Raw genomic sequence first — 19,743 nt, 5'->3', positions numbered from 1 at the left:
TTCCCTGTAGCAGGGTCTATCTTTGTGGGTATTTTTGTTTCTGAAACAAGAGGTTTCCCATTAAAATGTTTCATTCTGCAAGCCCTCAAAACCTTTTTAAAAAAGCTTCATTTACAGTAGGTGAATTGTCTAGATTACTATCTGAAAATATAGCTTTCAGACACAAGGCCTACCATGCTGGTAAATGTGTATTTATTATATAGGATGCCAAGAAGCCAAGGAAGACTTAAACCTGTGTGTAGAAGAAGGGAATTTAAGTAGGCAGAGTTTTCCCCATGCGGGGAAAAGACAATCTGTCCCACTTAACTATGAAAGTTATAGGAGCATGTGCCATCCTTTGCATCTAGGCATGAACATACACATGGGGACAAACATGTGCCTTGTCCAGCCATGTATTACATTGTACTCTTAAAAAAACTATACAAACTTAATACATCCAATGTCTGTCTGTCTGAATGCATTTTGCTCTCAGACTGCATGAACACAGCCTCTGCAGTTCACAAAGGCCACTGACAGTTTACACACAGAGAATTCACTTTTCCCCACCTGCCTTTTTTCATTTTCCAAAGGCCTTTCATTTAGTTATCACACAAGAACACACTGCCAGCAGCCACCAGCCTCTCTTGATATCCTCATCTCCTCCTTAGATCCACATCTTCAAAGAAAGAACAGTGTAAAATAAATGACAGCCAATTCTTTTCAAGTTTTCCTAATAAAGCAGATCTCATCCACCAAGTGGCTTGTATGAGGGAAAGGAGGGAAGGAAATATCATTAAAGCTAATGAAGTTGAAAGAAAAACACAGAAGCCTCATGGTGACATAAGTGTGTGTATGTGTGTGTTTGTGTGTGTGTAACAAATTATAAAGCAAGAAATCCTGGATACAATTGCAGAGAGATGGCAGAGGTCTTTAGGAGCACTGATGGGCTGCCGATAGTCAGCTGAAACAAATGGTCCGATAGTGTGATACCTCAGCTCCCAATAACATAGGGCAAATGGCCTTCCAGGAGGAGATATAGATTTTCCTTTGAGATATGGAAAGGGAAATAAATTAAATTATGTTGGAACATAGTTTATAAAAAAAGGAGAGGGAGGGAAGGAGAGGGGGAACACTGTGAGGTAAAAAGGGGGAGTGTGTCTGTGTACGTGTGTGTATGTGTGTGTAGGGGGGCCAGGGGAAGAAACAGAGATAGAAAATCAGCTTTCTCAGGCATTTGCAATTTAATTGATATTTGGCGGCAGGAAGCCAATCAGTATAAGTAAATTGACGTTATAAGATAAAAATAATTGCTTAATGGGATACCTTCCCCCATGGCTGAGGCAGGCCAAATAAATGTAGCCAGGCACAGGGAACCAGCATGATGGCCGTTACTGGTTACAGCCTGCTGCTGCCTTACTGGCAGGGTTCTGCTCGGGCTGCAGTTTATTTTTATGGCATCTGCCTCCTCTCCCTGAGAGAAGGCAATGAGCGGTTTCACATTGATTGCCGCCCCAGCCAACGGCGGCCAAGAGAGAGGGCCATAATTAATGACTTTATTTGCCGGAGCACTGCTGAGAACAATTGAGTTTGTTATGGTAACAACTGATGCCAGCTTTCCTAGAGGCTCAAGGGAGGTGTTTTAGTGTGGAGTCCAGCCGCCAGAAACCGGGCAGTGTACCAGATGATCCACATGCAGCAGGAGTGCTTTGGCAGATGAAGTGTCAATAAGGCTGAGTGATTCCACCTTGTGTTGATGGAACCAGGAGTAAAGCATGAGAGGCTGGGATGATGTACGGCCTTCCTTGGCTCTGCACACTTCCAAGATTCATGATCATGACTCCTCTTTCTTTCTTTCTTTCTTTCTTTCTTTCTTTCTTTCTTTCTTTCTTTCCCCTCCACCTCCAACCTGGCTTCAGGGGCTACTCATCGTGGGAGAGCCAGGCTCCTCTTGTTCATTACTCTCACTGTGTGTATGTGTGTATATAAAGCTAATGTTAAGGAGCTTGAAACCAAATATATCTAGGTGGCAAGACTTCCACAGAAATCTTCCCCTACGCCACCATTTCTGCTGCAATGCTCTAGTATCACTTCTGTCTGGATATTTAGTAATCAACAAAAACAGCATACAGAAGGAAAGAGAAGGATCGGACTAGACAAAATCCTTCCACAGCCTAAATACAATGCTTCCAAAATCAATGTATGCCATACATAAATCACTGCATTTTGGATTCGCACAATTCCTTTCCACACCATTCTGTTACATATTCTAGACAGTACACTTCAGAAAGTCTCCCAAAATAGTGGTCCAGATTGTGTTGGGTTTGTGAACTGTCATCATGTACGGAAAACATGACCCCCCACCAGTCTTCTGGCTTATCACCTGTTAGGCTTCTCTCAAGGTCCTGCTTTCATTTCAGGCTTAGGAACTTCATATGGATTTCCAGGGTGAGGCAACTACATTTCTGCTTACCATTTTGTAAGAGAAAAATGTACATTTGAATGAACTGCTAGAGTCAGTGTAAACCAGATAAGGAGAACATGGGAACCGCAGCTCTGTGATGTGGGCTAAAGATCACTAATAGAAAATTCTCAGTGCCCTCATATAGTTTCCAGGAAATTCTGAGTGAAGCCATGTCAACTGCATTAAGATCAAATGAAAGTATTTGTAGCATAGTTTGGTGATTAGGGTCAAACAGTATTGGTCTTCCACACAACCAAGAAAACTACAGGGAGTAGGGGAGATTTTGAGCTGAGAAACTATTGATAACATGCTTTAATTTTTCACTCCTACTGATTTCCTCTCTAAATTGAAGTCCTTGTGCTTTCTTTCGAACCATGGAATTTGCTATAACAAGAAGTAGTGAGGCCTGAAAACATGGATAGAGTTAAAAGTTGATTGGACAGATTCATGATAGATGAGAGTCTATCAGATTCTATTAGCTATAAGATAAACAGATAGAAAATACACACACACACACATCCTAGAGACAGTACAACTATGTTTCTCACCGGTGGGGAAGCAAAAGTGGAAGTTATTATTGCACTCCTATTCCACCTGTGGGCTTCTGACACAGAACTGAAATATGTTGAACTGGATAGACCGATCAATCAATCAATCAATCAATCAATCACTAGAAAAGAAAAAAAAGTCACTAAAAAGACTAATTAAATATGTTGTATGAATTAAAGGTTGAAAACTTTGCCCCAAAAGGAAGATTTGTGCAACTTTACCTCCAGAAATCTAACAAAGCTGGGTTTTAGGGTTTTAAGGAATTCCTTAAGGCTGAAACGCTAACTTAAAAATGTGATATATTTTTTAGCAAGGCCTTATAGAAACTAACATATTTTTGCTTTGGTTGTGCATTGCAAGGTTCTTTTGGGTTGTATATGATTTGGATATCAGAGCACTCCCCACATCTACCAGTCTCCAAAAAGCATAGGTAAGAGACACCGGGAATTAGATTCATATTACTCCAAAATACCTCCACCACCTGAAAAATGCATATGTAAAATTTCACATATTTAAGCAATGAAGCAAAATCCCAGTTGTGATTATTGGTCATCTCAAAATAGAATAAAAAAGTTTACTGAGCATAGCTTAATCTCAGGCAGTGAATATATACTGTAAAAGAACCATTTGCTATTTATTAGGCATCCACACATATAATCTCAACAGATTTAGCCACTTTAAATTTCTCTAAAAACTGTGAAGCTACTGTTATAACAGACTAATCCTATGGACCACTATGACGGTACTGTATGCCATGGCATCAGTCTTTAAGGTCTCAGCACAAGAATGAGGCTAGCCAAACATCCGTTCACTTCAGTCTATTTTCAAGTCTTCTTTCATACAGTTGAGCCTCTATATCCATGGCTTCAACCACCCAAGGCTTGAAAATATATTTTTAAAAATTCCCAAAAGTAAACCTGGTGCAGTCCTGGCATGCATGCATACACATGGGTACGTGCGTGGAAACACACACACAACACACACACACACACACACACACACACACACACACACACACTCTTAACAAATGAAAAGCAAGAAGACAGCAGAGAAAAATAAATAAAAATAAATCATAAAACAGAAGGTTTATGCATATCTCAAAACAAGCCAATCTGCAGACAGAATTGGAGGAAAAAGTATCTTATACTCAGGAATGTTTCTCTGTGCTATCAGTCCTATTCATCCTATTTTAAGGAATTGGAAATGGAGGCACAATCTAAAATCCATTAATGGGGAGGGGGCATCTTCATGTCTCTGTAAGAGAGAGCCTGATGTACAATTCTAGAGGTGCTGTAATTCAAAGATGATCTCTTCAAGGAAACTCCCACAGGGCATTGGACTCTGGAGGCCAGGTTTCTAATCACTACTCAGCCATGGAAACCCCCTGGGTAACCTTGGGCAGAGGACAGCAGAGGCAAACCCCTCTGAGCATATCATGCCAAGAAAACCCCATGATAGGTCAGCCTTAGGGTCGCCATATGTTGGAAAAGACTTGAAGGCACCCAATAACAAGGGCAAACCTCGAACGGGCTGCCTGATGGTAGTGTTCTCTCTGTACAGTCCCTCCTGATGAGTGAACTGATTGCAACGTACCCAAAGATACTACAATTAAAGTCTATTTGGAGTCTGCAGGAAGCAGAAGGAGGGGAAAGCCAGGACCCTGCAAAACTAGCTGAGAATTTGGGAATGGAGAACGACCTGTGGCTGTTCCAGCTGACCTGCACCTGTTGGAATCTATGCATTTGGAAGTCTGTGGTGGATGTTGTTGGGGTGGAAAAGAAGGAAAGGAAGAATTGCTTTACAGAAATGTAAAGTTTTTTTCTTTTACTACAGAATATAAAACTGAATAATGAATATTTTCTTTTGGTCTTGTCTAATCCTATGCATATATAAATAATAGTTCTTGCATAAAGGCTTCAGGATGTTTAGCTGCCTAAACAGCACCAGAGCCTATCTGATCTTGGGAGCTAAGCAGGGTCAGCCCTGTTTAGTATTTGGTTGGGAGACCAATGTATAGGGCATGTTTCAGAGCAAAGAGCTGGCAAAATCACATCTAAGCATTCCTTGCCTAAGAGAACCCAATGAAATTCATGGGGTCGCCCCAGATAGAAGGATCTTTCTAGCATATTTGGTGAACATATCCCAGAGCTAAGCAATATTGGACAGAAATCCAGAAAATGATTCAGCAAATATTTAAATTACAGGTACCGGAACTATTCCTTTTAAATATAATTGAAGACAAAGAACTTAGGAAACATTTAAAGCACATACTTTATATAATAATAATAATAATAATAATAATAATAATAATAATAATAGGATTATCACTGGGAATCCAAGCGGTTTAGTGACAGCTGCCAGGATCTCTTTTGTGAAAAAGCGAAGTACTGAAATTCTGACAGTAGAAGACAAAACTTTAAACATGCTCGAAATGGATAAACTTATAATTTTATTAAAGGATAAAACAATGAAAAGAATGAAGACTGGGGCCCGTTCCAGACGGGCATTAAGTACGCGATCCGCGCGTACTAGGGTTAGGAAGGGGCGTCACTTCCTGATGCCCCTAACTCTAATAGGCGCAGAGCGCGTAGAAAATGGTGGCGCTCTATACAGATGGGCGCCGCCATGACTACGTCATGACCGCGCTGCCTTCATACAGGGGGGGGGGTCGCGGAAGTGACGTAGTGGGGCCGTGCGAGGGTGCCTGGGGCGCCCTTTCCACGGCCCCAGAAGGAGCTCCGTTTCCTCTACACGGCTGTGCCAGCGACACAAATGAGAAAGGGGCCGAGTGGCCCCTTTCTCCGCGTCCCTGCCGTCGCCGGGTGTCCTTGGGGCATGAAGCCCCAAGGACACCCCTTTCCAGGCCGTGGGGAAGCGGCCTTTTGCCACTTCCCTGTAGCCTGGAAAGCGGCGGATCCGGGCCTCAGAGGCTGCCGCTGTGGCAGCTGAGGCCCCAATCCGGCGGGGAAAGGGCCAGTTACAGGCTGCCCCAAACGGACGGTCTGTAACGTGCCTGGGACATAATAATGAATTACAGTAAAGAAAAATGGTCCAAAGTTTAAGAAGAGAAAAGAAAACTGCCACCAGTTAGTACTGGAAGGAAGTAAATCAGTGTTAACAATTTAGAAAAGCTTTGATATAATGATAATTGTGCTTAACAATCATGTCAGAGTGTTTAGACATATATAAGACAGCCAAGAGTGTATACTCTTAAGATAAATGGATAGGATATCTATAATTAGACATGTAATGTTGTAATGACATAAATTACGGAAGAAGAATTTGAACAAAAATATATATTTTTAAAAAATGATGTATAAATTTATAATTTGAAGATGTTTAAAGGGGGGGAGGCAGTTTTAAAAAATAATAGGATGCAAATAAATGTGTAATAGTGAAATATATTAGAATATGTTTCAGACAAAAATCAATAAAAATTATATTAAAAAAAGAAATTCATGGGGTCGCCATAAGTTAACAGGTGATTTCAAGGCACATGCTGCAGACACATATTGTGTGCCAAGAGATCTTGCAACACCAGTGGGAAAGATAGAGGCTGGTAGCATGAGCTTTTGTAGACTTGAGTCTGCTTCCTCAGATGCATGTGGTGGAGTAGAAAGCCCAGGGACACATCTATATATCAATCTATGTGTGAGGAATGCAAAACTTTGTAGATATGGAGATGAAGTGATACGTTCAGTTTTAATGATGGTAATTAGAGGACAAGGCAAGGATATTGCTTAAAGCCAAGATACTATGTAGCATCTTGAAATACAACTCCTGACATCCCTTTCCATTGTTTCTGTTGGCTAGGGTGGCTTTCAAATGCAGTCCAAGAATATCTAGAGAGCTGATTGATTCCAACCCATATTTTGCTTACCGCACACCAAAAATAAAAATATTATCCACCTGTGATTTTTAGGGATTTTTTAATTTTTTAATTAACATACTTTTTGTTGATGGGCAGGCTAATAAAAATTGCTATAATACTAATGTGTAAATATATTTGCAACTCTGTATTCACTCCTGTCTTTAAAAAAAAACACCAAACCACTTTTTCCACAATACCAGTATCAGATTTATATATAGCGGAGAAGGCTTCGCTAATGAACCATTTGAATGGGAAGATGGACATTGGTATTGTGGGAAAAGTGGTGTTTTTTTTAAAGAGAGGAGTGAATAAAGAGCTGCAAATACATTTACACATTACTATCATTGCAATTTTTGTTAGTATCAACTCAGTATCAGTTTCTTTAAAAACACCTTGTTTTCAGTCGTATGGCATCTTGAGATATGAAATGTAGTGAGAAGTTCTTAGAATTTTCAGTCAGAGGGCTCTAATGCTTCACCAGATTATGATAGGAACCCATAGGAGATAGCCATGGGAGTGAAAGTGGAACCATGGCACTAAAATTGTGTAGTATGAAAGGGCCCCATGTTTCTTGCAACCAGAAGTGAGGGCTTTTCCAAACCAATATAAAGAAAAGTGAGCTCTTGCAGTAGAACTTTATTTTGGCCAGGTATCACTGATTGTTCTATGTTTGTTCCCTGTCCTTGGGCTCTTTTCTGTTATCTTTGGGGGGCTGTTTATTGTTGCAAATAGCTATTCATTGGATCCTCACTAAAATGGTTTTTAAGCTAAGGTGATAGTTTCATAGAATTTTAGAGCTGGAAGAGACCACAAGGGCCATGCAGGAATATACAATCAAAGCACTCCCGATAGATGGCCATCCAGCTTCTGGCCTGTTACAGACTGCCAAAATAAAGCTGCTTCAGGTCTCTTTGGAGGTATGCTGTTTAAATGATGCATGCATCCTAAGAATCCAGAAGCTGCACCAAAGCTGCACTCCAGTGCTTAGGAATGGAGTGTGGCTTTGGCGCAACCTCCGGACTCTTAGGACCCATGCATCATTTAAATAGCATACCTCCAAAGAGATCTGAAGCAGCTTTATTTTGGCAGTCTGTAATAGGCCTCTGTTTAAAAACCTCCAAAGAAGGAGACTCTACTACTCTCCAAGGGATGTCTTCCAATGTCAAACAGTTCTTACTGTCAGGGAGTTCTTCCTAATGTTTAGGTGGAATCTCTTTTCCTGTAATTTGAATCCATTGCTCCATGTCCTATTGATCCATCCTCAATATGATATCCATTCAAATATTTAAACATGACTATCATGTTTAACCTTCTTTTCTCCAAGCTAAACACACCCACCTCCCTAAGCAACTCTTCATAGGGCATGGTTTCCATAGCTTCCACTAATTTGGGTCATGTTTGTTGAGATTAGCATGTGTTCCTGGTTTTGAAAATGTTTTTTGGTTAGTTTTCTTACAATTATAGTGTATCCTTGAAATAGTGAAACAGCATTTTGGTAGAAGAGTGTTATCTCGCTATTTCACTGGTACACTATGATGCTATAGCTCTAAAAAAGTTAAAAAGAAAAATAGAAGAAGAAGGTGGAAGAATGACCTTTACCCTTCCTACCATCCATCTGGAAAGTGGTCTGTAACACTGTAATCTACCTCATGATACACAACATTGGAGGGAGTTGGCAAAAAGCCTGGCATGAACCCCAGCAACAGATGCACACATGCCCCTCAGGAATTTACTTTTTGATCCTATCTGTCTCAAAATTAAAAGCAAGCAAACAAATAAAACAATCAGAGGGTGGGAATAAAAAGTTGCAGATGTTTCCAGCAATTGCCAGAGAACAGTCGGGGATAACAAAAATGCCATTCGAACATTTAATCGATCCTCCAGAGCTACAGCTGGAATCTGGGGCAACATTTGCCCTGTCTGTTTCCTCCCTGAGATAGCGCCATCAAAATAACTGTGTCATACCATCTTCAAAACTCTGAAAAATTATCACCAATATAGCCATCCTTTGTGCATTTATATAGTATTCTCCTTGTACAAAATGTACTTCTGTAGATCCTTAAAATGGCCATATCAATTGTAAAACAGTGAAGCTCAAACTATTCAGTTATATAAAAATGATCAGAAATTACATTCTCACACTCATCCAGGCAACTACAGTAAATACAATATTACAGAATGTTAAAGCAAAAGGCAGGAGTGGGAGATGTTTTAATGATAAAATGTGGCTTTATATTTTGTCGAGTTTTATTTCCTAGTTATTATGGCCTTGTATGCATGAGATGAAATGAAAAAGAAAATCCTCAGAGTTCTTATAGACTTGGATATGAGACAATAGACTTTGGTAGTGGTGGTGCTCTCTATGTATCTGAGAGCAGCAGTGGTCCAAGTATATCTAACAGGTCAAGCTTTGAAATGAAGAAGCAATAAGCCAGTGAAATGGTACTATCACCAAAACATGATTGATCAATTGAATTCTATCAGAGACAGTGGACAGTGAGATTAACTCAGGCCTGATAGGTTCAATGAGTTAAAGCATGATGTTCATTTCAGCTTCATTTCACCAGTCTTTGCTTGTGAAATTGGTCAATCAATAGAGGTTGAAGATCATATATATATATATTGGTGACCATCTTATAGGGAATATAATCTAGTGTTGTCAGCTCCTGACTCCGGCTGCCTTCAGTGGGTAATGGAGACAGAGCTGAGACTCTATCAGTGCCATCAAAATGGTCTGATATCTTCTCCAAATGAAAAGTATTTTTGGATCTCTGATGATTTATCTTTCTTTCTCCCTCCCTCTCTCCCCCTTTTGCTCCTCACTTTGATCTACAGCAAAAGCCCATACCATCTTGGAGAAATATATAGTGATTTCTCTTGAAAACATTTGTGCAATGATCAGCTGCATACAGTGCGAAAAATATAAAGCTTTTTCTTAGTGATATTATCCTTCAAAACAAAAACCCCAAAACCAATACCGACATTTATTGAAGCTCAAATAGGGTCTATGCAAAGGATTCTCCTAGTGTTTTATGCTTTTGAAACCACAGCTTTGTTATTTAAGATGAAGTGGTGTGTTGCTTATTGCTTGCTGGATAAAGGCAGAAGATGTTCAGAACTGTAATACATTTTAGATTGTAAACAAAGCTTCCAAAGTGGTAATTAAGTAATGGTCTTTTTTTAAAAACAATCCCAATTATAGGCAGAGAGCAGCAGGGAAAAAAAAAAGAACTGGCAATATTTCACTTGCTTTCACAGTGTTTTAAAATGTACAAATGAACACCTTCCCTAATTCATCTGCATCTTCTTATTAAGAGAACTAATTTTTTGGGTCAGATAATGATCCTGGGCAAATATGAGTCTAAAGTTTGAAAAATGTCATTCTTCATGAACAATGGATATTAACACAGTATTCTATTCTATTGGTTCTTCACTTTCTGCAATAACAATGTAAAATCACAGGAGGTTATAACAAAACTCTACTACAGCTCAAATCACTAATATAATGAAAGGAATCTGGAAGAATCCCATGCCTCTCTTCCATGCCAGCTTTCTCTGAGGATGCCAGCCACAGATGCTGGCGAAATATCAGGAATAAACTCTTCTAGAATATGGCCACATAGCCCGAAAAACCCACAAAAAACTATGAATTCCTTACGACTTTCTTCAAAATTAATTCAGAATTCAAAATGATCTTGATAAACTAGAAAGTTTGGCTGAGACTAATTGGTGAAATTCAACAGAGACAAATGCAAAATGGTACATTTAGGCTACCAAGCCCAAATGTACATTTATGGGAGATAATAATATTACATTATATCATAGGAGGGTATTTGACTTAGCCTCCTATGATATAATATTACATTATATCATAGGAGGATATTTGATTTAGCAGCAGTACAGTGGGGCCTCCGCATACGTGGACTTTTTTTAAGCGGCTTTGAGCGTATGCGCTCAAGCCGCTCGGTGGCGTGGGGCGGAAGGGGCGGCACGTCCCATTCAGTTGAATGGGCACACGCGCCCGTTGCGCCCTGCGCACCTCCGCGCTGCCGTGCACGAGCCCCATTGTTTACAATGGGGCTCGAGCATAGGCGGAAATCGCCATACGCGGCGGGATCCGGACAGCTCCCTGCTGGACAGCTCCCTGCTGGGAATGCTTTTGGTCCAAAACACACTGCAGAAATAATCCAGTTTGAGACCGCTCTAAATTCCCTGGCCGAATGCTAGGTAATCCTCATAACTGTAGTTTATTGTGGCACCCAGAGCTCTTTGATTAAGAAGAGTAAATGTTTCACAAAACTACAGTTACCAGAATTCGCTAGGATTGAGCCAGAGCAGTTAAAGTGGTCTCCAGTTTTCACTCTGGCAACCCTAACCACAGTCAGCCAATCCATTGGTTGGAGTGGAAACCTATCCAGAACAGGAGGAATGCCACTGCCACTAAAAAAACAAAAAACCCCTGTCAGATTTACTTTAGAAGTAAAGATGTGTAGTAATAGCAATAGTAAGTACATTTCTATACAGCTTATCAGTGCACTTAAGCACTCTCTAAGCAGTTTACAATGTGTAAGCTAATTGCTCCCAACAAGCTGGATAATCGTTTTAGCAACCTATGGAAGGATGCCATTCTGAGTTGACCCTGGTGCCCTTGGCTGGTATTGAACTTACAACCTTGTGACTGTGAATAAGTAACTGCAGTACTGGTGTTTAACCACCTTAATGTGTAACAGTTAAAATGTGTATTAAATAAATGTATGGATGCTGTGTTTTTTACCAGCTTGCTCATGCACTTGCAGAGAAAGCCAGTAGTCCCTATAGGCAATATCTTTCAGTATCATCATATACATCCAATTCAAACAAGTGGTAAAGACTTTCTTGGGCTGTAACCATTCAGGCTGCAGGCAAAAAACAAAAGCAAAAAGCAAACATGCCTCCTTCCAGCTGCAACCTAACACGCTTCAGAAGTTTTTCAGCCCTTGTTTAAAACACAATTGTGCTATTTATAGGAGGCATCCTATAGTGCAGGGGGAGGCAACCTTTTTGATCCGGGGGCCGGGTTGCTGTCCCTCAGACAACTCGGGGGGGGGGGGGTCGAAGCCAAAAAAATAATGAAATAATTTTTTTAAAAATTAAATAAATAAATAAACCGGGACAAATGTAGGACAAAAATTTAAAATGGAGGACACTTTTAAAATAAAAAAATGGAGGACACGCAAAAAAATCTGCTGATTTTTTAAAAAATGTTAATATAAATGCATGTTTCTGAGGCTTCTATAGACAATTGCCCCCCCTTGCGCCCCCTTGTCCACCGCTTGTCCTGCGTGCAAAGGCCCCGGTGGCAATCTGTGGCAGGGTTGGGCTGGGGCCAGTCCCTAGGCCTCGGCGGGCCGCATGCGGCCCATGGGCCGTAGGTTGCCGACCCCTGCTATAGTGAGTGGAACGCACTTCTCCTTGCTTAACACAGCACACCTGGTTTTGCCACATTGTCAATACCAACCACAGCCTTTCTGTTCACCATGAAGCATATCCTGGGTGGAGGAGGGTGCTGTAAGGACTGTCTGGTGTTTTAGTCCTTCAAATTCTGGCCCATCCTTACTCAGAAGTAAAAAATGTTTGGTTCAGTAGGAATTCCAACTACGTTTTTTAATGAGCATATATAACAAGGTAATATTTGTGTTTCTGACATGATAACATGATTTTCCTAAGTGACAGAATGACTGGATGAGGAATCCCTTTACTGCTCCCCGGAGCATATTTATAGTTTAAACTGTTAGAAGTCTGCCAACAGTATTTTTGTTTAATTATCTGGTATATGTAAACATGTTTCTGGTAATCTCAAAAAATATCTGATGGTAATGGTAATTATCTTACATTTGTGTGAGTGCTGAAACAAATTACTACGGCAATTCAAAATTTGACAAATTCTCAGCATTCATGATTGTCAAATTCAATTTTAAATTGTCACATACTGCTATAAATAATAGAGGCCTGGATTTTAGTTAGGAAAAACTCATTTTCTGGGGCTTGACACTTCAATTTTGAGCAATGAAAATGGAAAAAAAACCTCCAACAAATCTCAGAGTAACTTTCACATTGGCAATTTAATTTTAAAGAAGTGAAAATGTTGAATTTATTATTTCTAGTCTTCAGAGTGCAGCCTTTAACTGAAAAATGGCATGCATTTTAAGTTTAACAGTATACTTTGTTTTTTTAGCTGTAAAATACCCCTATTTATTTATTTAAATCTGCAGCTAGAATGCATAAAAACATATTTATTATAAATAAGATTGGGAAATCTTCCTAACAAAATGAAATAAGCATTTAATATATGTCACAGTAATGCAGAACAGCACACACTTAATATTCTCATGTTTAGTTGTAATTGTAAAAATTGTATTTTAGAGAAGTGAGCAGAGTTAACTAATGCTTAAAACTGGTTGCTGTGTGATGAAAAGCAGGTGATATACTCAGCAGTGTCTTGATCCAGATGGATGCACTTATGGTTCACTCCTTATGACAGGAGCAATGGGGGAACTGTATCCTCATTTTTTGGGATGAGGCATCCTCAGCTCAGACCATGAGCCACCAGTTTGGCTCTTGGTTTCTGCCACTGAAGTTGTTTCTGCCAGGTTTTGGCAGTCGGCTGTCTCTCTCCTCCTCCTCCTATATGTCAAAGACAAGCTCCTTCAAAAGGCACCCATGAGCATTGGAAGAGGCTTTTGAGAAGAGTCTCATGAGCTTTCTACCTTCTCATTTTCAGCAGGACTTCTTTGGATCCTCATGTCCTGCTTTGACCCTTTCCTGAGGAAACTGCTACTGCTGCTTCTCCTTCTCCTCCTTCTTCTGTGCTATGAGATCATCTTCAACTTATGGAGATCCTATTAACGAGAGACCTCCATGAGACTATCTTATTAACAACCCAACCTTGTACGGTCTAAGGGCTGTGTATTTTTTGATGGAATCTGTCCATCTGTAATATTGTCTTCCTCTTTACCTGCCTTCTACTTTGTCATGAATTATCTTCTTTTCCAATGAGTCATGTTGTCTCATGATATGTTCAAAGAATGGTAATTTCAGTTTCATCATTCTAGCTTCTAGTGAGAATCCAGACTTGATTTGCTCCTAAACCCATTTATTTGTCTCTTTGGGGATCCACAGTATCTGTAGAACTCTCCTCCAGCACCGCAGTTTAGTTTAGTTGATTTTTTAAATTTATGGTCAGCTTTGTCCATCTTTCACATCCATACATAGAAATCAGAAACACCATAGTGTGGATGATCCTGACTTTGATATTCAATAATATATTTTTTGTACTTCAGGATCTTAACTGGTTCCTTTATGGCTGCCCTTCCAAGTCTTAAGTCTTATATGTTTTGCCTGAATCTCCATTTTAATTAGCGATAGAGTGAAGGTATAGAAAATCTTTAATTTTTTAAATAGTCTTCACCACTGACTTTAAAGTTATGTAATTTTTCTGTGGTCATTATTTTTTGTTTTAATATTCAGGTGTTACCCTGCTTTTAGAGTTTTTCCCTAACTTTAATCAGCATTTGTTCCAAGCTCTTGCTATTTTATTGCAAGTAATATAGTATCTGTGAATCATAAATTATTGATATTTTTTCTTCCAGTTTTCACACCTCTTTCCTCCAGTTTAATCCCACTTTCCATATGATATGTTCCACTCATAGGTTAAATATAAAGGGAGATAAAATGCAGCCTTCTCTGCTGACTGAAAATTATCCTGTTTGTCCACAGTGTATCCTGACAGTAGCCTCTTGTCTAAAGTATAGCTTACTCATCTGGTCTATCAAGTGTTGTTGCACTCCATTTCTTGTTGAGCAATCCATAATTTTTCATGAGCTTCACAGTCAAAAGCTTTGTATAATCTATAAAATGCAAGTTGATTTTTCTTCTGGAACTGTTTGGTGTACTCCGTTAACCAATATAATTTTGCAGTATGATATTTAGTGTTTCTTCCTTTTATGAATTCTGCTTGGTCATTTGGCATTACATACTACTTATTTGGTAAAAACCTTTGTTGCAAATGCTGAACACCACTTTGCTTGCATGGAAGATTAGTGCAGTGGTCAGACGGTTACTGCAATGGCTGGTGTCTCCGTTTTTGAGGTTTGTAATGTATATTGAGTATTTCCAGTCTGTGGGCCATTGTTTTGTTTTCCAAAGTTTTCGACAGACATTTGCTAGAATTTGGATCCCTCCCCACCCCATAGCATGAAATAGTTATATTAGTAGGTTCTCTTTTCCTAGTGATTTATTTCTCCCAAGTGCTTTGAGAGCAGCTTCTACCTTACTTTCTAAAATTATAGGTTCTTTGTCAAAAGGTTCTATTTTGAAGGAACATGTCATTCTTTCATCTCCTTCTTACAGTTGTACTGTGTGCTATGTTCATTGTCTTATTTTGTTCTGATCATATAATGTGTTCCCTGTTGGTCATTTAGCATACCTGCTCTTGGCTTAAGTTTCCCTGTGATTTGCTTTATCTTCTGGTCTCTTGTTCTACTTGTTTTTGTGTGGTCATTTTCTTCTGAGTTTTCCCCAACCCCAATTATTATTATTATAGTTCTCTTTGTCCTTATGAACAAGTCACTTTTTATTTGTGCTTTTCATCTCTCCTTAAACGTTTGAAGAGGTTTATCAGTTGATTCACAGTTTTCAATTAGGCTTAGTAAGAGAATTTTTTTCTGTACATCATCTTTAAATTCTATAGGGATAGTCTTTAGATTACATTTTGGCACTATGAATGAGTTAATCTTCTCCTTTAGCTTTAAGCTTTAGCTCTAATTTAGCTACGATTTTTGATACACTTCATGGCTGCAATCTGCTTCGGGTTTAGTTTTTGAAGACAATATGAAGCTTCTCCATCTTCTGCTTGATTTTTATATTGACAATCCAATGATTCCCATATAACCAGCCATCTGTTTGGTTGCCTGAACAATGTTTTTGCAATGAACAAACTTTGCTTGTTCTTTTTTGCTTCTAAAATATCTTCTAAAATTTATTTCTGTACCTGGTTTTGAATTCCAGCCTACTAAGTTTATCAGCATGTCGAGTTTGGGAGAGTAATCAAATTGTTCTTTGACATCTGCATAGAATACTTTAAGTTCTTCCTCTTTTTCTAGTGTAGTTGGAGCATAAACTTGGATTATAGTTACACAGATAGGCTTTCCATGCAGCCTTATTGATACTATTGCATCAGACTTTGAATTTTATTCCTTCACTGCTTTTGCTGCACACACCTCCCTATTAATGCCATCAGCAGTCTAAACAGTGGCGCATGTGCCTGCATGCAGGCGCCACACCGTCGCTGTGTGCACGTGCCCCATTGTTTCTTATGGGGCGGAGCATATGTGCATTTTCCCTTACACGGGGGGGGGGGGTCCGGAACAGATCCCCCCGTAAGGAGAGGGCCCATTGTATATACATACATGTTTTACAATTTCTAGCTTCCTTTAATTGATACTTCTAACATTCCATGTTTGTATTACATGCTTTGTGCAGCTTTTTAGTTTCCTTTCACATCTGTGTATCAGTGGCTAAATATCTATTTGTCTTGCATTATTTGACCCAGCATTATTTGTACTTGTCCAGTAGCTGCTTGAGTGCCTTTTGAGCTGGGGGTTTCATGCATCCACGGATGGAAAGCCCACGTTGTCCACAATGGCAACATGTGTATGTGGTTGCACTGCTATTGGGAACAGTACTGTTGTCCCATGGCGGTGCATGCAGTCATGCAGCCATTAAATTCTGTTGTCCCCAATGGTAGCACAGACATGTGCACACACCACCATGGGACCACAGGGGCTGTCCCTAATGGTTTTGTGACCCATGCTTATGCTGCCACTGCATGAGCATCTGCGGATTTTGGTATCCATGGGGAAGTGTACGGAATGGATTCCCCTGCAGATACTGATGGCTGATTGTACTATCTGTACTATCTCTTGCTTCATTTTGGATTGTTTCATCAGAGAATGTTCAAAAGAAAAAGCATTCAGAATAGTTTACCAGTGCCTTCTTCTGTGGAGGACTAAGTAGAGTTAGCTAAAGTGCCACTGGTGTTGTCTGTAAGAGGTCATCCATAATTATGAGCTATCCATAAGTGTCACATCCATAAGTGTTACTCCTCCTACTACTGTTGCTCAGTAGCTTCCCTCCCAGAGGTTCTCCACCAGGCTAATCATTGGAACTATTCTCTTCGGCTGATTTAGCTGTGACTCCGTGAAGAGGATGGATAAATCTTGCTCTGATGTTTCCACTTTCGAGTGACCAACCTTGGGTGACCCTGCTAGAAGTTTTCTGGTGGTATTATGTTCAGCCTCTCTGATGCACTCAAAAACCCTCACTATGTTAAGGTGTGCATCTTGGGGGGGGGGGGGGAGGGCTTCAGTTGTTACATGTTGTTATTATTTTTATTACTTGCTTGGTTCCTCTGAAAATACTAGTTCTGGGCCACTCCTGTTTTGTTCTTGCTGCTCTGAGATACTTTGCTGCTTTAGGTGGACAAGATGATACCTCCTCTCTGATATGCAAGCTAACTAGATTGTCAGTTGACGCTTACTTTAATGCTATGGATGAATTAGAAACTTGCACTATACCTGAGACCGCAAGACAACAGATCTGTCAAAAAGAAACTGTTGGAGTGTCTCTGGAGGAACTGCCATGAAAGATATTGCATCTGCCATCTAAGGTAGTTGCCACAGTATATTTAATGTTCAGGCTGTGTGTGTGTATATATGTGTATGTGTGTGTGTGTGTGTGCCTTCAAGTCACTTGTTGACTCATGGTGATACTATGAATTCCATAGGGTTTTCTTAAGCAAGAAATACTCAGAGATGGTTTTGCCTGTTTCTTCCTTTGAAATATAGCCTACAGCACCTTGCATTTATTGGTGCTCTCCCATCCAAATACTAACAAAGGCTAACCCTGTTTATCTTCTAAGATTGGATGGGATCTTGTGCCTTTAGGTATTTAGGCTAATGTTAGGACTGTCCCTTTATTTATTTATTATTTATTTTACTCTCATTGTTTCCCTAAACAATTTTGTCAGAGTGATCTACACATGCCTTATATGCCAGCAATTTGCTGGGCCAGATCTATTAGGCTTCAATGGCAGAACTGCTTCATGTACTTTCAGATCATATTCTGGGGCTCATATCATTTTAAAACAGTTTATAAAGGCAATTTGTTCAATAGATGCTCTTCATTTCTATTTGTCCAGAATTATGTAAATGTATAACTTTAAAGGTGAATTGCAAAATTGTATTGATTTAACCTGAAAGTTTAAAAACAAGCATTTCTGTGCTCTGCAGGAAGGGGCGCATGGCCTTTTGGCAACATGCAGCTACCTCCCAGACTTTTAATTCTATAAGCTATGGTTGGTTAAACCCAGTTTGTTCTGCTAGACATTATATAATTTGGGAAAGTGGGGAAAAGAGATCATCTGCTTCTTATCTATTCATACTATTCTACCTCATCTCTGTGCCACGCTTTCCTAATACAGGAATTACATTTTGTCCCATAAACTACCATGATGGCTGCTAAACAAAAATAAAACATTAACACTGACCGTTATGTATCAACAGAATGGATTCTTTTTCAACCCAGACTTTTTTCCCATTATGATAAAACAACACAATTACTTTACTGGAATGTCTCAAATAGATCTGGTGATTATAGCTTAGATCATGGGTGCTTAACCTGTGGACCAGCAACCATTAATCCATGGATAGGCTTCAGGCATTCCACGAACTAGGTGCAATTCTTTTTCTTTTATTTTGCCCCTGTTACATTGAATTTTCCTGTCACAGTGGATTTTAAGGTAAAAATCTAATTTTTCAAGTGCTTGTCATGATTTTGTGCTAGACTAACCATGTGAAAGAAGTAAATTGCCAATGTGAAGTCGAAGGCTTTCATGGCCAGCACCCATAGTTTTTTTGTGGGGGTTTTGAACTATGTGGCCATGCTCTGGAAGAGTTTATTCCTGATGTTTCACCAGCATCTGTGGCTGGCATCTTCAGAGAATGTTGGCATGGAAGTGAGTGGGGTATATATACTGTGTGACCCTTGGTTGAGAGGAATGGCAAAGCCTCAGGCTGGGAGGATATATGAGGAGGATTTGTGTCTATTTAGTTAGTGATCCATTGTCTGCTGAGAAAGCCCCTGATCCTGGGTGATGTTTATTTGCCTGTCTGAGTCTTGATTATGGGTTTTTTCAGGCCTGGTAGCCAAACTTTGTTTGCACCCAGGGTTTCTTCTTTCCTATTGAAGGTGTCCAGGTGTTTGTGGATTTCAATGGCTTCCCTATGCATTCTGACCTGATAGTTGTTGGCATGGTTGAGAATTTCAGTGTTTTCAAACAGTATTTTGTGCCCAGGATGGTTCATATGTTAATCTCTCAACCAAGGGTCACACAGTATATATACTCCACTCACTTCCATGTCAGCATTCTCTGAAGATGCCAGCCACAGATGACGGTGAAATGTCAGGAAAAAACTCTTCCAGCTATACAGCCACATAGCCCAAAAAACCCACAAAAAACTGTATGCAACATTTTTGTATGTATATGCTAGTGTATTACAGAACGTTCTGTAATTTTCATCAGATTCTGAATGAATTTGTTCCCTGCCAAGTGTAGCCACCTTCTCTATGTTAAGGAGCCAACATGTTCTATAGGCTAGGGAAAAGATAATAATTCTAGGGGCAAGATAAAAAAAAATCTGAGTCCAGATATACATCAGTTTTCAATATGTGGCTCAGATCAATCTTCTTCAACCTGTGGTCCAGCTCTGTAAAGCTGGGAAAGCTGGGAAGACTAGCTTACACAATCATGACTTTATGAAGCCAAACTGGCAATTCTCCATTCCTT

General features: G+C 39.7%; 1 protein-coding gene across 1 annotated transcript in view; it reads left to right on the top strand.

Moving 5' to 3' along the window:
* Positions 1-19,743, top strand: part of PAX5 (paired box 5) — a 271,976-nt gene that overhangs the window by 71,738 nt on the left and 180,495 nt on the right. The window lies entirely within an intron of this gene.

The sequence above is a fragment of the Sceloporus occidentalis genome, unplaced genomic scaffold (genome assembly GCF_023333645.1).
Source record: "Sceloporus occidentalis isolate IW3139 unplaced genomic scaffold, rSceOcc1.0.p SCAF_1, whole genome shotgun sequence".
Lineage (NCBI taxonomy): Eukaryota > Metazoa > Chordata > Lepidosauria > Squamata > Phrynosomatidae > Sceloporus > Sceloporus occidentalis.
The sequence above is the reverse complement of the archived record's forward strand: the minus strand, read 5'-3'. Positions and strand labels throughout refer to the sequence as shown.